Source organism: Sorex fumeus, unplaced genomic scaffold (assembly GCF_029834395.1).
Source record: "Sorex fumeus unplaced genomic scaffold, SorFum_2.1 ptg000122l, whole genome shotgun sequence".
NCBI lineage: Eukaryota > Metazoa > Chordata > Mammalia > Eulipotyphla > Soricidae > Sorex > Sorex fumeus.
The window spans coordinates 58484200-58505326 of NW_026606179.1; positions in this window are offsets into that span (position 1 = coordinate 58484200).

The following is a 21127-nucleotide window of genomic DNA, read 5'->3' on the forward strand; positions in this document are numbered from 1 at the left end:
ACAGAGAAGACGGGTGATGGGGCCAGGAGCCCTGCCCAGGGCCAGCCCAGACTCCTCCACTCCCGAGTGGGCACGGCCTCCCTCAGTGCCCAGCAGACGGAAGTCGGGCTGCAAACCTTCCTCCCAGACCCAGTTTCACAGTCTTTTCCTTAGGGAGCCTCTTCCCAACTTCCGCCTCACCCCGTAGCCAAATTGCTTCCCCTCTCCCCTGGGCTTCTGGGCTGCCAGCGCAGACACCCTCCGCGGCCCCTTGATGCTTGGTTGATGTCTCTACCGCCCCAACAGACCTGACGCAAACCCTCTGCATCCCAGAACGCAGCGTTCAGTCAGACACACAGAAGACGCGAACTCAACACCTCGTGAAAAGTTTCACTCTCACAACCGAAGCTGTGGTGTGCGAGGAACCGCTCCAGAGACACACAGCGGGCCAGCGGGCCAACAAAACCCTCTCTCTACAGACGGCCCTCGGTTTGCTTCTGACTAATAAAGTTTTATTGGAACACAGGTAATGCTCCTCCATTGACATGCTGTAATGGCAGAGGTGAGTGATCATGAGAAAAAAAATAATAAAGACCCCCAGGGGCCAGAGAGATGGTGCATAGGTTTAGACCCTTATCTTGTCCACGTCTGACTGGTCCCTGGGTTTAGACCCTGTAGTGAGCCCTGAACACAGCTGGGCATGGCCCAGTTCTCCACACACACACACACACACACACACACACACACACACACACACACACACACACACAGGCACTGGAGACACACAGCTGAAAACACCAACTCTGCCTCCCAGAGAACGCCTGCCGAGGCCACTCCAAGCCAACAGGTCACACAGTTGCCGCCTGCTTGAGTCACTTTATGACCCATGGCTGCCTGTGTGTGTCCCCCACGCCCTGTCCCCCCCCCCCCACTCCCACCCCAACACACAGCATCTTTAGATCGAGACGGCCCTGAGCTTCGGGACTCACCAAAGATGACCAGAGTGGTGGTGAATTGGGTTCAAATCAAATTACAGCAAAGCAACGACGCCTCAAACACTCTCCCTGGGCACTTCCGGCGGGGGCACCCTGATGATGGCCGGGCATGGGAGCCCTCTGTGGCTAAAGACCCCCGGTCCGGGCCCACTTGTTAATGCAGCATGTATTATTAGCTCATTCGTGGTGAGAGACTCGGTCTAGGAGCACTGAGAGAGGAGTCAGGGGCGAGAAGGAAGAGATTCAGAGCAGGGATGGACAGGTGACGGCCGCAGGAAGCCAGCAGGGGACGCGCCGCAGGAGTAAACGCCACCGTGGGGAACAGGTTTGCTGACGCGGTGCTGACCACAGCCTGGCCGCCTCTGTGGGGAGCTGGTGCCCCAAAGCCTGGCTTCCCGGCCACCTCCCGGCTCAGACACAGAAGCGGGCAGGACCTGAGAGGAACCGGGACCCGCCTGAAGCTGTTGTGCAGGGTGGGCCTCCGGGACGCAGAGCAGGGTCGGGACCCCGGGAGCAGCTGGCAGGCACCTGGGTACTCGCTTGGTGGCTCTGCACGGATGACGCCCTTCGAGTTGCTGCCGCTGTTAAGGAAAACGCAGCCCTTTAAGCGGATTCAATTAGGGGTTTAAAACTCCAGAGGAAAAAGAAAAGGGGGGGAAGGCTCACAGCCGACGCAGTTTCACTTTCACGCTTGTTCAAAGGGCTGCAAGCCACGAGATGGGAAAAAACTTGATTCGATTTTTATACATCCCCAAGGCACCGTGTATCCGCCTGCAAACAGCCTCTCTTGACCCACTAACAATATCCTGCTAGCGAGGCATGTTAGCGGAGTGGTTTGAAAGAACGAGGGTTCCAGGACATTCTGGCGCAGACCCCGAGGCCACGAGAGCGCCGGGACCCCCCGAGGCCCTGACCCACGTCTGTAAAATGGGTCAATGGCAGCAGCCACTCCCCAGGGGCTGCTGGAGGAGGTGTCGGCCCTGGACAGCGGGCTGAAGGAGCAAGCACCAGCTCGGCTGGCCTGGGGTGGCTGTGGAATGGGTAAGGACCTCGGGGCTGTCTCCTACCCGCAGATGTGCCCGCTGATTGGTCTAGAGAATGACCCTGGGGTGGGGCTTGGTGACCCCACCATGCAGCCAGGCTGGGGGACCCCGGAGCACCCGAGTGCAGGCTACGATGGCAGGCCAGGGCCTGGCCCATCCTGGGGAGAGGGGATGTGGGATTTTAGCTCCGGCGGGCCTGGGACATGCATCCCTGACGCACGGGCCAGCGGCGCCCCCTCTAAGCCCGAGGCCTGGTGTGGGCCATGGCCGGCCTGAGGCTTCTCCCAAGGCAGGAACACGCTGGGTCAGGGGTCGCCCCGCTCTCGGCGGGAAGCAGAGCAGGACCTTGGAGCACCCTCAGGCCCTGTGCCCTGGCGCTGAGGCCGCGGGTCCCTGCGCAGACAGGAAAGCACCGGCCGGGGGTCCGCGCCCGCTCCGCCGCTTGGTTCCTGAAATGGTGCCGTGCGCGCGGCTTACTCTGTGTCTATCGGCCTGTCGGAATCAATGGTGTAAATAATGGAGCCGTGTGATATTTGAATATTTCTGCTGCTCATATTTTTCTTTCTAATTAAAGCCAGAATGTTCCTTTTTAGAAATCAGTATGAATAATAAAAACCCAGCTGCTTGAGTACAATATTGCCGTGTGTGTGTGTGCATTCATTTCTGTGTGCATGTGTGTGCGTGTGTGTGTGCATGTGTGTGTATGTGTGTGCGTGTGTGTGCATGTGTGTGTATGTGTGTGCGTGTGTGTATGCATGTCTGTGTGCGTGTGTATGTGTGCATGTGTGCGTGTCTGTGCATGTGTGTATGTGTGTGAGTGCATGTGTGTGCATGTGTGTGCGTGCGTGTGTGCATGCACGTCTGTGTGCATGTGTGTGTGTGTGTGCGTGTCTGTTTGTGCATGTGTGTGCGTGTGTGTGCATGTGTGTGAAGTGGGTCCCAGGGCCACGTGGTCCTGCCTGCAGGGGCCCCTCTGGGGAAGGAAGGGGGTGTCTGCGCCTTGGGGTCTCCTTCTTTGCAGGCCTGCCTGGGCCAGTTGATGCCCTGAGGGAGTGATTTGGCCCCTGAGGGGGGTGGGGGCCATTCCCATTCCAGAGGCTGAGCTGCAACCCCTGTCCCTGCCCCAGGGTCCACCCGTGGAAGGGAGTGCCTCCCTTAAGACCCTCATCCCGCCCGCAGAATCGAGGCCAGTCTCCGGCCCGTAGCACACACCTGCCCGGTGTCTGAGAAGGTCCCGCCCAGCAGTGGAGGCACAGCCCCGGCAGGTTCTGGTCGAGGTGGGGGTGTCACCTGGGGGGCATGTGGCCCCAGGCCCCTGGCTCCCCACCCCGGCACACTCCCCAGAGGGTTCTGGGAGAAAACGTGTGTGTTCCTGGCCACGTGCCTGCCAGCGGCTGCTCAGACACAGCCCTTCGCTTGTGGCCTCTCCTCCATCACGCCTGCCTCAGTTTCCCTCTTGGTGCCGACTCTGAGCCCCTGGGATGGCCTCGGCCAGGGTCTTTCCCCAGGCAGAATGGGGAGGAGGTGGGCAGGTGGCCCGGCTGACGGACACGAGGCAGGGCCTGGCGCCTGCGGGCAGCGTAGCCTTTGGCCCAGGCGGCTCTGAGAGCCCGGCCGGGGACTTTTAACCCTTCTTTACGGGAGCGAGTGTGGAGAAATGTGCCGGCGTCTTCGAGGAAGGAGGGGCCGCGGCCAAGGTCCGCGGGGCAAGGTTGGCGCCGCGCCGGGAGGGGCCGCGCTCTGGAGCCCGGCGCGGACTCTGGAACGATAAGAGCCGGGCCGGGCTCCAGGAAGGGAGAGGCCGCGGTGGCCTCACCCTGCACAGCACCCTGTCCCAGGACGCGGTGTGGCGCTGGGCCCTCAGCCTTCGGAGAGAGCCGCACCTCGCGTCCTCCTCTTGGGACTGAGCCCGGCTAGGGGCTGTTTCCGTTAGAAGCTGGACCAGGGGACGAGGAGCTGGAGCGAGAGGCCAGGCCCTCGGGGACACGGGTGCTCCGTGCACCCCTCCTTGGGAAGGCAACCCAGAGAGGTCAAGGCAGTTGCCCAGAGTCACACAGCAATCCAGTTAGAGCTGGTTGGGGGGGGGGTGGGGGGGGGGAGGGAAGTCCTCTCTTATAAATGCTTATCCTGCCGTCACGTCAGAAAGTCTGGGCAGAGACACAGCACAGGGGTGAGGTCCTCACCCTGCAGGGAGCTGGTCCCAGTTCACTGACCTGCACTGCACGGGGGTCCCCAGCACCTGAGCACAGAGCCAGGAGTGATCCTTGAGCACAGAACTGGGAGTGAGCCCTGAGCACCGACCTGGGAGTCAGGCCTGAGCACCGAGCTGGGAGTCATCCTTGAGCACTGTCATGTGTGATCCAGAACCAAAAGCAAATAAATAAAAATCCCAAGATTCCTGGCCGTCAGGAGGTTGACCGAGTGGGTGCCAGTTCTGGGTGGGGTCCGGCCACTGTGCTGGGCCCTGGGGTGTCGGGGAAGCTGGCCTGCCGCATGCTGGCCCAAGGAGGCAGGGAGCCGCCCCTCCGAGCCGCCTGTGCGCTATTTATTCTTCACGGTGAATAAGACTGGGGACAACTCCCCGGCGGAGCCAGCTAGAATCAGCAAAACCCAACCGAAGGTCCAGGCTCCTCCTGGTTGTGGCAGCCGCCCAGGCCCTCCCCGTGGCCGGGCTCCAGCGTGCCGATGGCCAGTGATGCCCAAACCCCCAAACTGGAAAATCAGGGCCGGAGAGACAGTTATGGATGAGGAGACACTTGCTCACACGCAGCTGACCCCGGTCACACCCCAGCACCACGTCTGCCCCCCCCCGAGCACGTCCAGGGCTCACTCCTGACCACAAAGCCAGGAATAGCCCCTGAGTCCCGCCGGGTGTGACCCAAAGGCCACCCCGCTCCTGCCCCAACCACCCGAACACAAGCAAACTTCCCTGCAGTCCTTCCACCTGCTTCTCTAGGAAGACGGGCCGCCCGTCCCTGTGCACCCACAGCCCTTCCTTCCCCGGGTCTCTCCTGCACCTGCCTCACGTGGGACAAGCAGGTGTTGCCATGTCCTTGGGCCCCACCTGCGGAGACAGACCCCTGCACTCGCCTGGACACAGCCAGCGAGCTGGTGTCTCAGTCACACGGGCAGATCAGGAATTGGTGGTGATCGTGCCCGCGGGCCTGCCCACATCTGTTTCCCTGGGCCGAGACCCGGCTATGCATATGCCCTGGCCAGCGCACCCCACCGTGGACGGAGACCTGGACTAGCTGCCCCTCCTCTGGGAACGCAACGCAAACGCATCCACCCGCCCAGTTCCTTCGACCTGGGCGAGGAGTGATGTGGCCACCCTGTGCCAAGGTCCCAGGGGTGGCAGCACCAAGGCCCGGGCCGTCCTTTCATTCTCTGAGGAGCAGGATGCTCAGGGCATGGTCCTGGGGTGTCACCTTGGCCCTGCCCTCTTGACCCAGGAGGCAGAAGTTCAGCCTCTGGCCCTGCCATCGACGCCAGCATGTCACCGGCAAACCCGCTCCCTCACCCACGCCCCCAAGCACGGGTGCGGGTGACTGCCCAGTCTTCGCTCCCGGACCCCCTCCCGGCTGTACGAGAAGGGGGCCAGTCTCATGAGGGAGGGTGTCAGGAGCCATCTCTAACCTCCTCCCTGTCCACACCAGCCTCACCAATTCAGCACACACTGGCCCCCTCCGAATGCCCCCCGACCGTGGCTCTGCGCCCCAGCCTGCACTGCCAAGAGTCCCGGTGGCCTCCGGGAGCCCCACTATGGGAGTCACCTCTGGGTCCCACGGAAATGTGGCTTGTCCTTCCCCTCGCGGGCGTTTTCCTGGCTCTCCCTCCCAAGGAAACAATTCGCCTTGAATCCTCGTCCGGGCAGGAGAGAGAGAACAGGGCTCATGGCACCTGCCCTGTCCACGGGGGACCTGAGCTGGATCCCTTCACCACTAGGGGTGGTCCCTGAGCACGGGGCCAGGAGTCATCCCTGAGCACTGCTGGGTGTGGGCCCCCAAGACAAGCAAACACAGCCTTTGTCTTGGTGTCTGTCTCTAGCAGAGCCAGGCCAGCTGCCCAAACCACTCAGGGGTAACATGGGCTTGGGTTGGACCCACATTTCCATTGGCCCCCCAAACCAGAGCTGATGACCCCCAAATGGGTGGGTTCCCCCGACAGTCCCCTGGCCCGTGTAGCTGCCCTGTGATGGCCAGTGGTGATTCTGCTCTCCCGTGAACGGGTGGCCGAGGCCAGGCCTGGATACCCACAGCCAGTGGGGACTCGGCCCGGGCTCCCCACCCCTCACATGCCCACGCTGGGCGCCGACGGCCTCCCTGCCCGCCGTGGGGGGCCAGCACCTAACTTCCCCGCCGTGTTCGGCCCCTTCCAGGGCGCGCATGTTCGGGGCTGGCACTGGGGAGGTGCCCGTGGCAGCGCGATCCTTCATGCGGAACATTAAGCCGAGGTCCTGCACGGGCTGGAACATTAACCATCCCCTGGTGCCCATGAAGAAGAGCTACGGGTTTTATTAACCTCTGTGTCCGGGACGCGGCGCGCGAGGCCCAGCCATCATTAACCCACCTCCAGACGGCGGGCCGGGGCCTCTTCAGTCCGTGCCGCTCCAAGCACGCAGACCCTCCGAAACGCCTTCAATAATTTAAGGAAACTACCAAAATGTGACCATAAAGGATATAACTTCACCTCAAGGAGGGTGATCCATAAAGATTTTGCGCTAGTAAAAACTGTGCTTTGTTCTCTTACAAGCCCTTTGAAAGTTTCTCCCCACCTCTGCGAGCGCGCCCGCCGCCCGCGTGCGTGTCTGTGTGTGTGTGTGTGTGTGTGTATGTGTGTGTGTGCATATGTGTGTGCATGTGTGTGTGTGTGTGTGTGTGTGTGTGAGAGAGAGAGAGAGAGAGAGAGAGAGAGAGAGAGAGAGAGAGAGAGAGAGAGAGACCCGTTGTTATGGGCCTACAGCTGGGATCTCGGTGCAGCGCACGGTTTAATTATTCCAAACACCCAGGCCCCAGCACAGCCCATTAACGGTCGCCCGGCCTGGCGTGAGCGGGTCCCCCTGGCCGGCTCAGCCCCTCCACCCATCACTCATCGCCTGCACTGTGTCAAAGGTTTTGTTCCTTATTCAATTCGAGACATACAGCTTCATTACAGGCATGGAGCCGGCATCACCCTCTCCGGCCGGGCCCGGGGGAAATTGAAACGCCCACTGACCCGAGCCCGTTCCTTCCCGGTGTCGCCAGACTCCCCCGCCCTCCTCCGCCACCTCTTTATTCTCGGGGTGTTGCTGTGCTTTGCACTCACGTCCCCCAAGGCTCCCCAAGGCGAGCAGAGGCCTGGGTGATTCCGGGGGCAGGAATTCCCTTCTCAGACAGCAAAGACCCTTCTCTGCTATTTGCTCCGGGAGAAATAGGTGCCCTGAAGCCCGGAAGATTCAGGGTATATCAGAGCCCTGGGAAGATGGAACAGGAGGGTACCTGAGCCACGCAGACCAGTGCCGGCCACAGCAGCTACGTGGGGGTCTGTGGGGCGGCAGCACTGCCTGAGTCAGGGAGGAGACTACCAGCTTTGTTTGGTTTGCAGGCCATGCCTGGCGGTACTCAGGGCTCACTCCTGGGGGGTCACCTGCCCTGTACAAGGCGGACCCAAGCTGGACCCTGGCACCACTAGGGGTGGTCCCTGAGCACAGGGCCAGGAGTCAGCCCTGAGCACTGCCGGGTGTGGGCCCCCAAGACAAGCAAACGCAGCCTTTGTCTTGGTGGTGTCCGTCTCTAGTGGAGCCAGGCCAGCTGCCAAACCACTCAGGGGTAACATGGGTTTGGGTCGGGGGGGGGGCATCTGTGATGCCTGGGATGCAGGCAGGGTCGGCCAAGGACAGACACACGCCCTGAGCCCTGCTCTCACCCAGAGGCATCGGGCTACGCTAACAAACCCCGAGTCTCTGCAGGGCGACCCCTCGAAAACGCCGCAGCCCCCTGGACAGACATCTAGTCGGGCAAGACGTGCCCATGTGGAGGGAGGCATGAAGCTAGACAAGACCCAGCCCTCTGGAAGCTGCTTGGAGTCTGGTGAGGAGCTGCCCGGGCAACGAGTAATGGGCGACAGTAATGCCGGGAACCCGACTCGGGTCACGAGAGGCAGGAGGGCTGCTTGGAGGCAGCGGCATTTACTTGGCTTGTGAGGAGGACAGAAGGGACCCCCTGCAGAGAAAGGGGAGGCAGCCCTAAGGGAGGAAAGAACAGGGGAGCCAGCCGGGCTATAGGTGAGGAAACCTTGGGGGCCCAGGGTGGCTGAGTGGAGGCAGGGAGGCTGGAAGGTGGGGACTCGGCAGTGGGGGGGTGTCACCTGAGGTCCGAGGGAGTCTGCCCCCTGGGAGCAAGACCCACCCCTGACTTCGATGCTCAACTGAGGGGGCTTCTCTCCCTGCTGTGGGGTGACATGCGCCTGGCGTGTTCCTAAGCATGTTCCTGGCGTGTTCCTAGCATGTTCCTGGTGTGTTCCCAGCATGTTCCTGATGTGTTCCTGGCATGTTCCCGGCAAGTTCCTAAGCATATTCCTGACACGTTCCTGGCATGTTCCTAAGTGTATTCCTGGCTTATTCCTAGCATGTTCCTAAGCGTATTTCTGACATGTTCCTGGCTTGTTCCTAGCGCGTTCCTGGCATGTTCCTAGCGTGTTCCTGGCTGTTCCTGGCATGTTCCTAGGGCCCACAAGGCTGGACAAGGAGCACAGACCTGCACTCTCAAGGCCAGTGGAGGGGCCGCCGGTTCAGTACCCCCGTACTCGAGCACCGTGTCTGTCAGTCTGTCCAGCCCTCGCCTGTTGTCAAAGGAGAAAGTGAGACGGGGTGAGGAGTCCCAGGGGCACTGAGCAGCCCCTGGCAGCAGGAGGCTAGTGCTGGGCTGTCTGTGCCCGGGACACCATCTCAGCACCAGGCGGGCACAAGGCCCGGCTGAGTCTCGTCCTGTTACTGGAATGTTCCCTGGGCGAAGTCCAGGTTTCCCAAGCGGCACAGTTGGCCTGGGGGCTGCGTGGTTCTTTCTCTGTCTGCGCATGGCTGGACGCTGGATCGTGTGTCTCTGGCCTCTGCCCCCACCCCGTGTCCAGGCATGGCAACCTTGCCCGGTTTGAGCACCGGGCACGGTGCTGACGCTTGGTTTTCTCAGCTGCCGGGATCACAGCATGCAGGAAAACAGGGAGCGCGTGTCCGCGGGAAGGCAGAGGAAAGGCTCCCCCCACATGCTCCCATGCCCACGCCCGGCCGGTCAGGCCCGAGAGATAATGGGGAGGAGGTGATCCATCAGGTCCTGTCCTGAAACCCGCAGTCAGCAGCTCCGGGCCTGGCAGTGCCCCGGAGGGATGGAAATACGGGAATTATCAGGGCCAGCATCTGGGAGAGTGAAAACAGGAAGTCCTTACAGCTTCCTGTCAAAACACTAGCGACCAACCGGGATAAACAGCAGTCCGAGAAAAAGACATTCCTGTGTCCCCACAGCCGTCAAGGAAAGTGCTGGCGCTCTCTCTCTCTCTCTCTCTCTCTCTCTGTCTCTCTCTCTCTCTCTCTCTCTGTCTCTCTCTCTCTCTCTCTGTCTCTCTCTCTCTCTCTCTCTGTCTCTCTCTCTCTCTCTCTCTCTCTCTCTCTCTCTCTCTCCTCTCTCTCTCTCTCTCTCTTAGTCAGTAAGTCTGGGCCTGCGAAAATTGCATGGAACAACGTAAGATGATCATGATGATGATGATGGTGACGCATCTTGCCTTTTCTCAGGTTTTAGCCCACCCAGCAGTGCTCGGGGGACTCATGGCTCTGTGCTCAAGATGTGCCCAGATACATAGTGCCAGCCCGTCCAAGGTCACGGTCGTTCAGCACATGTCCGCGTCCCTCTTCCTCGAGTGGAAGGCCACAGCCCTGGGTCCCTCCGGCCAGCAGATGGTGAATCTCCAGCGTCCTTGGACTGTCCTACCCGAATCTGCCCTGGCTCCTCGTACCAGGGGGTGGGTCTGCCCAGCACCTGCGGCCCTTGCCTGTAGCCCACACGGGCGGGACAGCAGCTGCCCACTGTGGCTGTGGGGGTGGAGCTCAGAGATCCCCCGGGAGCTGGCAGGAAGCTGCTCCAGGGTGGCTGAGAGTTGAGGGGCCCCATCACCTCACACCAACTGTAACCCCCATCCCCGGGGCCCTCAGCCCCCCCCAGGCAAGTGAGGTCCGGTTGGCACGGGGCAGGGGGCGGTGTGAAGGGCCGTTGGTTGTTCTAAGTCTCTTTCGGGAAGAAGGCTGCTTCTGGCTTTCCCCGGGGTGGCACGAGACATTCAGGAGAATCAGAGAAAAAGGAAGAGGTTTGCGGTTAGAAGGGCAAAAATAAGCCAGGACTGACCGCGACTTCCATGAATCAAATCTGTGGACGGCCCATTCCCACTCAGGGGGGCGGGGGTGGCGAGACCCCTCCCCGGCACTGAGGCCCGGGATGTCTGGGTCCTCCATGGGCCAAGAGTGGAGCTGGGGCTGTCCCAGGCTGCGTCCCTGAGGTCAAGGAGTGGCGGCCTTTTCCATGGATGCCCCTGGGGGCCCGCACAGACCACTGAGCTCCCCGCGGGGACAGGAGCGGCCCCGGGACCTCCCTGCACCCACTCTGGCCCCCAGACCCCCAGTCACTGTCGGGGGGGAGAGTGGAAGGGCAGACACGGAGCCGGCCTCGGGCTGGAAAGGGCTGCTGGGGTGTGTGGCTGCCCTCGGCGCCCGCTGGCCGTGTCCAGGCTGGGGGGGGGGGGCGTCCCCGCGGAGGGGGCTGCGGTGGCCCCCGCTGCCCAGAGGCGGGCAGTGAGAGAAACTCATTCTTTAATGGACTTGAGGAGCGAGGCTGCTCTCCTGCGTCTGAGGTCTTTAAAAAGCCTGCGGTGGTGAGTGACATGACCTGAAGCTTTTATAGAAACAATCAAATATCACTTGGTAAAATAATTAGCATAAGAATAGCACAGAAGCGGTCGGGTCAGGCCTAACCTTGGTGCCAAGGAGGCAGAGGCTCTCGTGTGTGGCCCCCTCCCCAGTCCCATCCCCCCTCACTGCGCCCCTGCGGCTGATGGGGTGGTAGCTGGGATGCAGAGGTCAGGCCCCTGGGAGCCACTGGGACGTCTTAGTAATCTGGGCAGCGGGGAGGAGGGTTGGAGATGGTGCTCCCCGTGCCACTGGACCCAGGGCCAGGTGAGGGGCTCAGAGGTGTCCGAGAGAAGGCAGGAGGGGGCAGCAGGGCCGTCCCTGAAGCCCTCCACCCGGGCTTCCCTTTCTGGGAGCATAGAGCTCAGCACCCACTCCCTCACTTCCTGCCGGCTCTTCCCGGCCTTTCTCTCTTATTGACCAAACGCCAGGAACTCCGTTTTGTTTACGACTTTTGCATCGAATATCACAGGAAAGGAGGGGCCCCTCGGAGACCCGATAAGACACAGCCCGCCCCACCGACCGACAGGGACCCCGCACTCGGGATGCTGTGATAACCCGCGTGGCTACTGCCGGGAAACAGGGACTCTCGGACATGGGAAAGGCCCTGGCCTGCCCCACCCCCCCCACCCCCCCTGACCCAGACCCGCTCCCAGACCCTCACCCAGACCCACTCTCCATCCCTAACCCAGACCCATTTTCCCCATCACAGGGACAGGGGGACCAATCCTGGCCACCAGCCACTTCCCTGGGGACTGTCCCGAGTGTGTGTTCCTCTGTTAGCTGCCCACTGGCTGTCCGCCCTGTCTTCAGGCTCCTGCCACCCAAGACCATCTCCCTGGGTCTCCTTCAGGACAGCCCATAGCTCTGAAAAAGGGGTCTGGGGGGTGGTGTCCCCTGAAAAGGAAGAGACCACTCAGCCTCATCAGCTGGGCCAGCTGTGGATGGGGGTGGGGGGGGGGGGACGTTGGACTGCCTGCTGGGATCTGCCCCAGGACCACACAGAAGGGTCCTGTGCTTCCTTGCGTGACAGCCCTCGTACCCGCGCACCCCATGAGGTCTCTGCAGCCATGGGCAGCAAAGGCCCAGGGCAAACCGCAGACCACCTGACGCATTGCTCTGCTGCTGGTAGCTGACATTGCAGAGGATCCGGCGAGGGGTCCGAGGGGAGGGAGAGGAGCGAGCACAGCAGGACGGACTGGGGAGGGGGCACCAAGTATCCTGCTCACTCCAGACGCCGAAAAAAAAAATGGTTCTAGAAGTTTCTCCGAGGCTGTGGCGCGCCCCGCTCACCCAGGATGCTGCTCACATATGGTGGCACCATCCCCAGGGCCCGCCATATGTCAGAACACAAGGTTTTGTGAGTTATTGTCGGCGAGATTTATGGGTGTGATGGACGATCAGCGATTTTTCATCTTCTCATCTTGGGGAGCAGTGAGCGTGGAGTGGCCCGGGGTCCGGGCCATGTTGTGCCCCAGAGGAGAGGCGGGGACCCCCCACCTGGGGGAGCACCCCTCCAGCTTGGGGCCCTGCCAGGGTGCTGCACCCCACCCCCCCTTCATAAAGGAGCCGACTGTCATCGCGGCGGCAACAATTTATTTGATTAAAATGGGCTGCTCTGGTGCTATTTTGCGGTATGTTAATGAGAATGCGAACGCAGGCATTTATTAAATTAGATTTCATAAATGTCAGCCGTGTTTGCACAGGAAATGCACCGGGCTAAATGGAGACCAAGCAAGCATGCATGGGGCTCATCCCCGCCATCCCCCACCCCCGTTGTCCCCCCCACGGCAGGTGGACCCGGGGTCGGGGGCAGGGAGGCGAGGGAGGCCAACTTAGGGCTGGCTCAGCGTGCACTGCGGCAGGGGGACGCGGAGGAAGGAAGTCACACAAGGCCACACTTCCTTGGAACCACCCTGGCACGGGGTGTCTCAATCCTTCACCTTTCCCTTCCATTTGAATCAGCACAAACGCAGCCCGGCAGGGAAACGGCCTCGGAGAAGGGCGGGCAGCGTCCTGGCTCTGCACCTCGACTGCGGGGGCTCCTGGGGGCCGAGTGGTTGTGTGTGTGTGTGTGGGGGGGCGGGCCGTGTGGGAGCCGCTGGCTCAGCTTTCTTGGGGATGACCCCCCTAGTCCCCACCCTCATCTGTGCTGGGGGCACCCAGTGGGCTGCACCTCACATGCCCACCCGGAAGAGGCAAAGGGGGGGAGGAGTGGTCACGCGGAGGTGAATTTCTAGGACCCAGGAGACAGCTTGGGTCTCGGCCACACAGGATCTCGGACTCACAGCCACACGGGATTCCTGCCGCTCCAACCGCTCCCACCACCTTCGTCTGGGCTTGTCTTTAACCCGTGACTCTCAATGGTGTCAGGGCTGAGCGCCCAGAGCCATCACAGGAGACCCAGGGGAGGGGCATGGGGGAACACGACAGGGTCCCCCAGTTTAGGGCAAAGACGCAGGCTGGGGTTTCTAAAGCTGCTTACATGAGGCGTGACGGGGACCCGAGTTCTCGGGAGGGCGGGCACACCCCTGGCTACGCACGCTGGTTTCCGCCTTCCGACCTGGCCTGGGGTCCACCCGGGCTTCTGATGCCTGTGCTGAGCTTGAGTGTGAAAGGGATGGTGGACAGAACCCTGCCCACTGCTCTTCCCAGCCACAGTCAGGCTGGCCCCAGCTGGGGTATGAGCTGTGCAGACTGGCTAGCACCCACACCCCACCACAGGGCCAGGAACGGGCTTCAGGGGGTCCCTTCAGGGTAAGGAGTGAGCGTTGGGGTCTGGGGCCCTTGTGCAGTGGGCGAGGCATTTGCCTTGCACACGGTCAACATGTGTTCAATCCTTGACATCCCATCCGGTGCCTCCAACCCACCGGGAGAGACCCCTGAGCAGAGCTAGGGGTCAGCCCTGAGCACTGCCGGGTGTGGGTCACCCCGGACCCTCACTCCCCGCAGACGTGAGTGTTACTGGTGCCGCACCCCTGCTGGCCGGCTGAGGCAGTCCGGTCAGCCTAGCCAAGGCTCAAGAAAAGCAGGTTCGCTCTCTCACACCGTGGTCCTAGGTGGATGTCTGAAAATATCTCTCTGTAAAAGGCCCTTGGCCCTCGTGAGGGGCCCAGGCAGGTGCCCCAGAGCACAGGGAGAGGAGAACGCTTGAGCACCTGTGCCAAAACCCCATTGTGGGGACTTCGGCTCTCCGGAGCCTGTCACACAGCTCAGGAACCCACATGGTGATTCTGTCGCCTGGACCGCGGCCATGGGAGGCAGCCAGCAATGATGGGGAGGCCACGGCCAGGACAGTCGAGTCAACTGCTCTTATCCACAGAGACAGGGGCTGGTGGGGGATGACCAGGGTCCCCGATTGTCAATCCTGGTGCTGGCTCTTGCTGCCACTCCCGAGGGAGTGGTTCTCTGAACGAACCCGCCCCAGTGCCTTGCTACTGTCCCAGCACCTAAGCTGGGACACGGGGCCTCTTTCCTGGGGGGGTCGTCACGTCTTCCCCCCCCCCCCTGAGTGTGCCTCACTATCCCAGACAGGCCATGGGGCCTGTCACACGGCAGGGGAGCACAGGATGGACACACAGGGGATGACTCAGACACCGAATTTTGCTAAAAGCTTTCCTGGCTCCAGGGGGTGTGGGGGGGGCATAAGTGGTACCCCCCAAAGTGTGCGCAGGCCACACTCCTCTATCTCTGCACAGCCCAGGGCGGGTCAGCGGCACCCTCTGGCCAGGAGGAGGACACGGGTGTGGAGAGTGGGCCGGGAGTGAGGACCGCAGGGAAGGCACAGAGCCGGGCTGGAGAGTGAATGTAGCACCAGGAACGGGGGGGACTGGCCGGTCCCCGGAAAGGCGGCCCCACCTCTGAGAAGGGGTGAGGGGTACAGAAACCCTGCTGGGGGGTCTCTGACGGAGCGCTCTTTCCTCCCTAGCCGTGCTGCGGAGCCCAAGTGGGACCCCCGTGATGCTCTGCTGCGTGTGGGAGGACTGGATCCCAGGACCAGCCAGGAAGGAGCCGGAACAATGGGAACTAGACAGATGAGGGGCTGGCGAGATGGAGCAGGGGTGAGGACGTTCTCGGGGACAGCAGTGTCCAGCCGACCAGCTTCCACTCTGCCACCACCTAGTCCCCCCATCATGCTCGGGGGAGACCCCGGAGGGCCTGGGTCTCCCCTGCACTTCAGGGTCCAAGCAGTCCATCTTTGGACCCTTGCATCGGACCTCAGGGCCTCGCTGGCCAAGAATCAGGAGGGACCCCCGGCCCACTGAGCACAAGGAAACCAACCCCAAAGCAAAATAAAAGCAAAGACTCCAATCAAGGAAAATGAAACTGAGCATGCGAACTTGCTTTGGTTTTGGTTTGTTTGGGGCCATACCTGGCGATGCTCAGGGGTTACTCCTGGCTCTGCACCCAGGAATCTCTCCTGGCGGTGCTTGGGGGACCCTGTGGGATGCCGGGGCTCGAACCCGGGTCAGTGGGGTGGGAAGTGCCGTCCCCACTGTATTATTCTCCAGCCCCCAAGCATGAAAACACTCCGCCATGGTTAGGAAAGACGTGGCCACTGTCGTGCGGGCTCTCAGAAGTGTCCAGAGTCCCAGGGGTGGGCTCTGTAGGCCATTCTGGGACAGGACAGGGAGGAGAAGGGGGTCCCCGCACCCAGGCAGCAGATGGGCCCCGAGGAACTCGGGTTTGCCAAAGCCACACGATGTGACTCCTCCTGCCTCTTTTCCTTCGGGAAGTCAGAATGTTCTGCTGTGGCCAGTGAGGACTTGCGAGACAGAAGGTGAGGCTTCCCACAGCCCAGAACGTCTACGCTGTGATGGGAAACGGAACACACGCAAGGGAAAGAGAAATCCCCCCCACCCCCCCACCGCCTGCTCTGCCATGACCTCGGGGATCTGACTGGTGGCCAGCATGCCCCTGCCTTGGGGAGAGGATGGTCATGATGTCTCCTGTGAAGTCTTCCTGCAAGACGTCCTCCTAACTACCTCCACGCTCCACCCTTCATCCAAGCCCACAGTTCTTTCTTTACATGCTCGTCCATGCCGGGGCCTTCTGCAACTGACCTCTCCAGAGGATGCAGTGATGAGAAAATGCCATGAGAAAACGCGATTCCTGATTTCCGGAGCCTCCGTGGGTGGGAAAAAGTGCAAGCTTGGTGAGAGGTGCCGTCCCCCCCCTCCCCCCCGCCACACACACTCCCCTATCCCCTGCCAAACAAGGACACGTCAGGGTCCTGGCCTCTCCTCTGGCTGTGCCAGGCCCAGTGGAGGGAGCCGGCTGGAAGCGTGAAGAAAGCTGCCCATTCATTCTTCTCGCCCTCAAACTTAACCCCCGCCCCCACCCCCATTTTTTGCTGACAACCAAAGTACCTGGTTACTTCCAGCCTATCAGTAATTTGAAAATGCCACCGACACAGTTTCAAGGCCACACGCGGAACTGTCCTATGCTTCCTCCTTTCCCCGTACTCAGGAAATCTGAGCGTCCAGGGCTGCCCTGGGGTCACCGGGCCACACTGCCACAGCTTCTCTGTAGGGCTAGAAAAATCATCCCTGCGGCAGATCTGCCCGGAAGGCCTGAGTCCAGGGGGTCAGTGAAGAACCCGGCTCCCCCCCACACACCCCCACCCCAAGACGGGAGATGAGACCAAGGCAAGCCCAGGACGGCTCCACAGAACCAAGCGCGAATACCCCACAGCCGCCCCGCGCTCAGCAGACGGCAGGGAAGAACCTGCCAGCCCAAGAAGGGCGGAGGGGCCAGAGCCCACCCGTGTTTCTCCTGGACGTCATGATTCTAGTCCATGGAGCAGAGCCTCTTGCTCTGGGCCTCTGGGTCGGGAAAGACAAGGGGCCAGCAGAGAGAAGGAGTTGGAAAGGGTTGGACAAGAGGGTGCGTCAGGATGCAGGCTGGGAGACCAGAAGCTACTGGGTGAGCCCCTGGGAAAATTCCAGAAGGGGGCACTTCCTTACATGACTTAGACCCCAGTACAGGGAAGGGGAAGAGGCCCAAGAGGGCTGGACAAACTGCTCGTGCCCAAAGCAGGACCGGAACCCAAAGTCACACGAAGAGCACACCGAATTCCAACCTCGTCATGCAGCCCTGCACTCAGTTGCCTTCCCAGCTGTACAGATTTCCAGAAGCAACTAGATACTTCTAGACGCTTCTAGATACTTCTAGATACCTCTATCTTCTGGCTCCAGGCTGTTCGGTGTAGAACCCTCTGGTCACATATGACTCTTTGGCTCTCTAAAGATGGAACCAAGTTACCATGGAGAAATGGACATTGTGAATTCCTTTCATTTTTGTTATACATTTAAGCAGAAATATGCCTTCTTAAATTCAGTTATTTCCAAAGCTCTGGAACAGTTTTGGGACATTTGAAACTTGTTAATTACTTTCCTTTTATTATAAATTTAAGCAGGAGCATGAATTCTTAATTCAGTTAATGCCAAACTTCTGGAACAATGTGGGTAGGCAGGAGAGAGTATATTTTTAATGGGAAATATGATGAAGTCTGTAGGCAGGTTCAAATTCTTTCAGAAGGAAAAAATTTGGCGTCAAAACTGAGTTGGCCCAAATATAGGATTCACATTTGGTCCCAGGACTTGGTAATGACAAAAGGGGGCAACCCCTTTGCTTCAAACTTTTGATATCGGTAACATGGTAAAATGATAATATTTTGGATGTGCTAAGTTAAATCGGGCTGGAGCGATAGCACAGCGGTAGGGCGTTTGCCTTGCATGCAGCCAGCCCAGCTGAGCTGGGTTTGATTCCTCTGCCCCTCTCGGAGAGCCCAGCAAGCTACCGAGAGTATCTCGACCGCAGGCAAAGCCTGGCAAGCTCCCCGTGACGTATTCGATATGCCAAACACAGTAACAACAAGTCTCATGATGGAGACGTTACTGGGCCCGCTCTAGCAAAATTGATGAACAATAGGAGGACATTATTATTATTATTGTTATTATTATTATTATTAAGTTAAACCACGTTCTTCTAATAATCCCCACTGTTTGACGTGGCCATGTCTACTGTGGTGAATAAAGGACACCCCCTCTCCACCCTGCCATCCCCTCTTACATTTGGAATCTTACTCGAGCCTTCTCTAGTCACAATGTCCCAAGCCGGGCCCAAGCTCCAAGCTTCAGAGAACAACACGTGACCAAACATGACCAATCGAACACCAAGATTCCTTGTCAGAGGAGCAATTTGAAGGTGAGACCCCTCTCCCCCCCCCCGCCCCCCGCCCCAGGCCAGACCAGCCAGTGTGTACTAGGCTCTTCTGGCCACCCAGGGACTGGTTTCCAGGACATGTGACCGAGCCTACTCCAGGCAAGACGGATTCACGGATGAGAATGGCAAGGATACGCTTTCCGTTTCAGGGTCTGTGAACAAGACATTCCAGAATAAAGCCGTTAATGAGGTGTGTGCATGTGTGCACACACACACACTCACTCTCACACACATGTGCGTACCACACACACACACACACACACACACACACACACCACAAAAACAGGCGACTTGAGAGACGCAAACACTCCTGGTCCTATCTATTGCTTGCACGCTCAAGTCAGACCATGTCTGAAGCCCCAAATGCCGGGATTGCTGATTTGCACACGGCACTATTTTATTTTGTTTTCTGCTCATGTCAGGCCAAATTTATACCACAGGTATAAAGCGCCCCCACGCCTTGCAATTTGTAGGGAAGACCCCTTCGGACAACAGAAAGAGACGCCCTGTAAAACCATGCACGGTTCCCTGTTCCAACGGCCACCACGCAGGCAGGCCTGGGGACCCGACTCAAGCACGGATTCCCGGCGTGGACGAAAACGGGTGCTTGGCAAAACCCTCATTCCGACCACAGGACTGTGCCCGCAGTGCGGGGTGTCTCACCCAGCTGTCTTGGGGCGTGTGTGGACCGTCCACCTGCCGGGTCCTGGCTGCCCGGAGCATGTGTTACTTCTCCCCCGAGCCTGGGCAGAGCGTGCTTGGGGCTGGACGTCAGCTCAGAGCCTCGGGGAGTGTTTGGAGAGTGAGCGTGTGGCCGCAGCTGGACGCACCCAGCTGGTCGTCCCCCACCCCCCCGACCCCCACCCTCCTTCCCCGTTGGGTGTGAGTGCTCCTCTACTTAGCTAGCTTAGACCATGACCTCCTTGCAGGCGGGGGTCCGGTTCTACTGGGCTCTGTGCCCCGACCGACTCCTGGGGATGATGAGTAGGTTCCCAAGGGGTAAACACACGAATGTCGCAAAGGCCCCGATGGTTCCCCGCGCCCCACATGCCCCAGAGCTGATGTCTGCAAAAAGTGACTCCAAGCAGTCACCACGCTGACGAAAGGCAAGGTGAGGTGAGGTGCGTCTCCTCCAGAAGCTCGGGCCGGCCACAGTCCCTGCTCCCCTGCTCCCCAGCCCTGCCCACGGTAGCAACCTGGGGGGTCTACGGCAGTTTCACAGAAATGCCCCCCCCCCGCCCCCCGCAGGGGACAGGCCCAACGGGACAATGGGTTGGGCTGTTTTCTGTGACCTTCTGCTGACAACCCGTTCAATGGCCGGATGTGCCAAGGATAAACGCGGCCTGGATATTGGTGTCCTGTTGTTGCCGTGAGGCTATCGCCAAGGTCCAGGCGGCCTCGAGAGGAGGCCACTCCTCTAGAGCCCACCAGGCCGATGATGCCGAATGCAGGACCCCGCCCGCTCTCCTGGGGCGGACCTTGGGGAGCGCTTCCAGAAAGGGGGGCCTCTGAGTCCCCACTGCTCAGGCCTCTCTGGGGCAGCTTGCCCTGCCTGTGGGATGGGCGGATACATAGCCGGCTGGCAGGGGCAGGGCAGGCTGGCAGAGGCACCCAGTACTGGGTGGGGACCATCTCTCCAGGTTCCCTGAAGTGCTCCCTTTCCACCCCTTCTTCCTGGCCTGGGCAGCACCGGACAAGGAGTTTGCTCTCCACCAGGACCTCAGCCACTGACTTCCCAAGAAAGCCGCTGGGAGGGGGCACAGAGGCTCCACAGCATCCCTCGGGGGTCTCAGCATGGGGCGGTGGGTGGCGGGGTGCTGGCTGGGAGGAGCCTGGTGTCCTTGAGCCCCTCCAGCCCTGGGCTTCCTGTTGTCACCTTCAGGCGCTGCCCGCTGGTCTGTGGCCGCTCACAGGTGCGGATGGGGAAGGCAGTGCTTGGCGAGGCCCCCGGGTTCTCGCCGTATCTGGCGCTGACGTGGAGGATGGACCCCCCAAGTACTCCTGATTCAGTGCTTGCTGACCTTCCCAGGCTCCCCGCAGCTCCCAGCTCAGACCCCACAGGGGTTGCAGGAAAAAAAAGTCAAATTTGCTACCAATGGAAAATGAGCAGGAGGAGCAGGAGGAGGAGGAGGAGGAGGAGGAGGAGGAGGAGGAAGAGGAGGAGGAGGAGGAGGAGGAGGAGGAGGAGGAGGGGTCCCACGTGAGCCCTGCTGCCCACGCCGCTCCGTTCCGGGCCCCTCTCTCCCGGGGTCCCCGGAGCCAGCACAGACGGAGTCTTGACTGGGAGCCCTTGACGCAGGCCTGGGCCCCAGCACCCGCACTTGGTTATGACATAATTGGGAAGGAAAGAGAGGCAGCGGCTTTGTTTACAGAGCAATTAACATCTGAATAATTTACTAGAGGACAAACCGGAGCTATATTCAGCGCATAGAGACTGCTCCGGCCAGTTGGAGGCCTCGCCGGTCCCTTCTCCTGAGCTGGGCCGGTCTCCAGGGAGGTCAGCAGCCTGGGAGACCCACCACTGGCCACACCAGGCTGGACATTTCCTCTGGAGACACCACTTCCGGCTTGGGGCCTCGGAGGACCCCAGCAGGATTCTGGGGTCCCCTGCAGTACTCCACCCTTCGTTGCAGCCCCTTGTCCTCATGTCGGCTGCCCGGCGGGGACCCGGCTGGGGCGGCGTGCAGCCTGGCACCCTCCTCCTCCTCAGGCTCTGGGCTCAGTCACCCCAGCAGGGCCCGGCCCCAGAGATGCTTCCATTCACGCAGCTCAGCAATGCCCGTTGGCCGAGGCCTGGCACCGCCCAGCCCTACACCCTGCCTTCCCACCCGGCCTAAGGGGGCTTTGCTAAGGGCAGAGTGGAGGCGGGCATGGCGCCTGGGGCTGACCCCCTTCCCTTCTCCTGCCCTCCTGCTGCCCATGGCCAGCCAGGCCCGAGTGCTGGGGGTCCGTCTGCT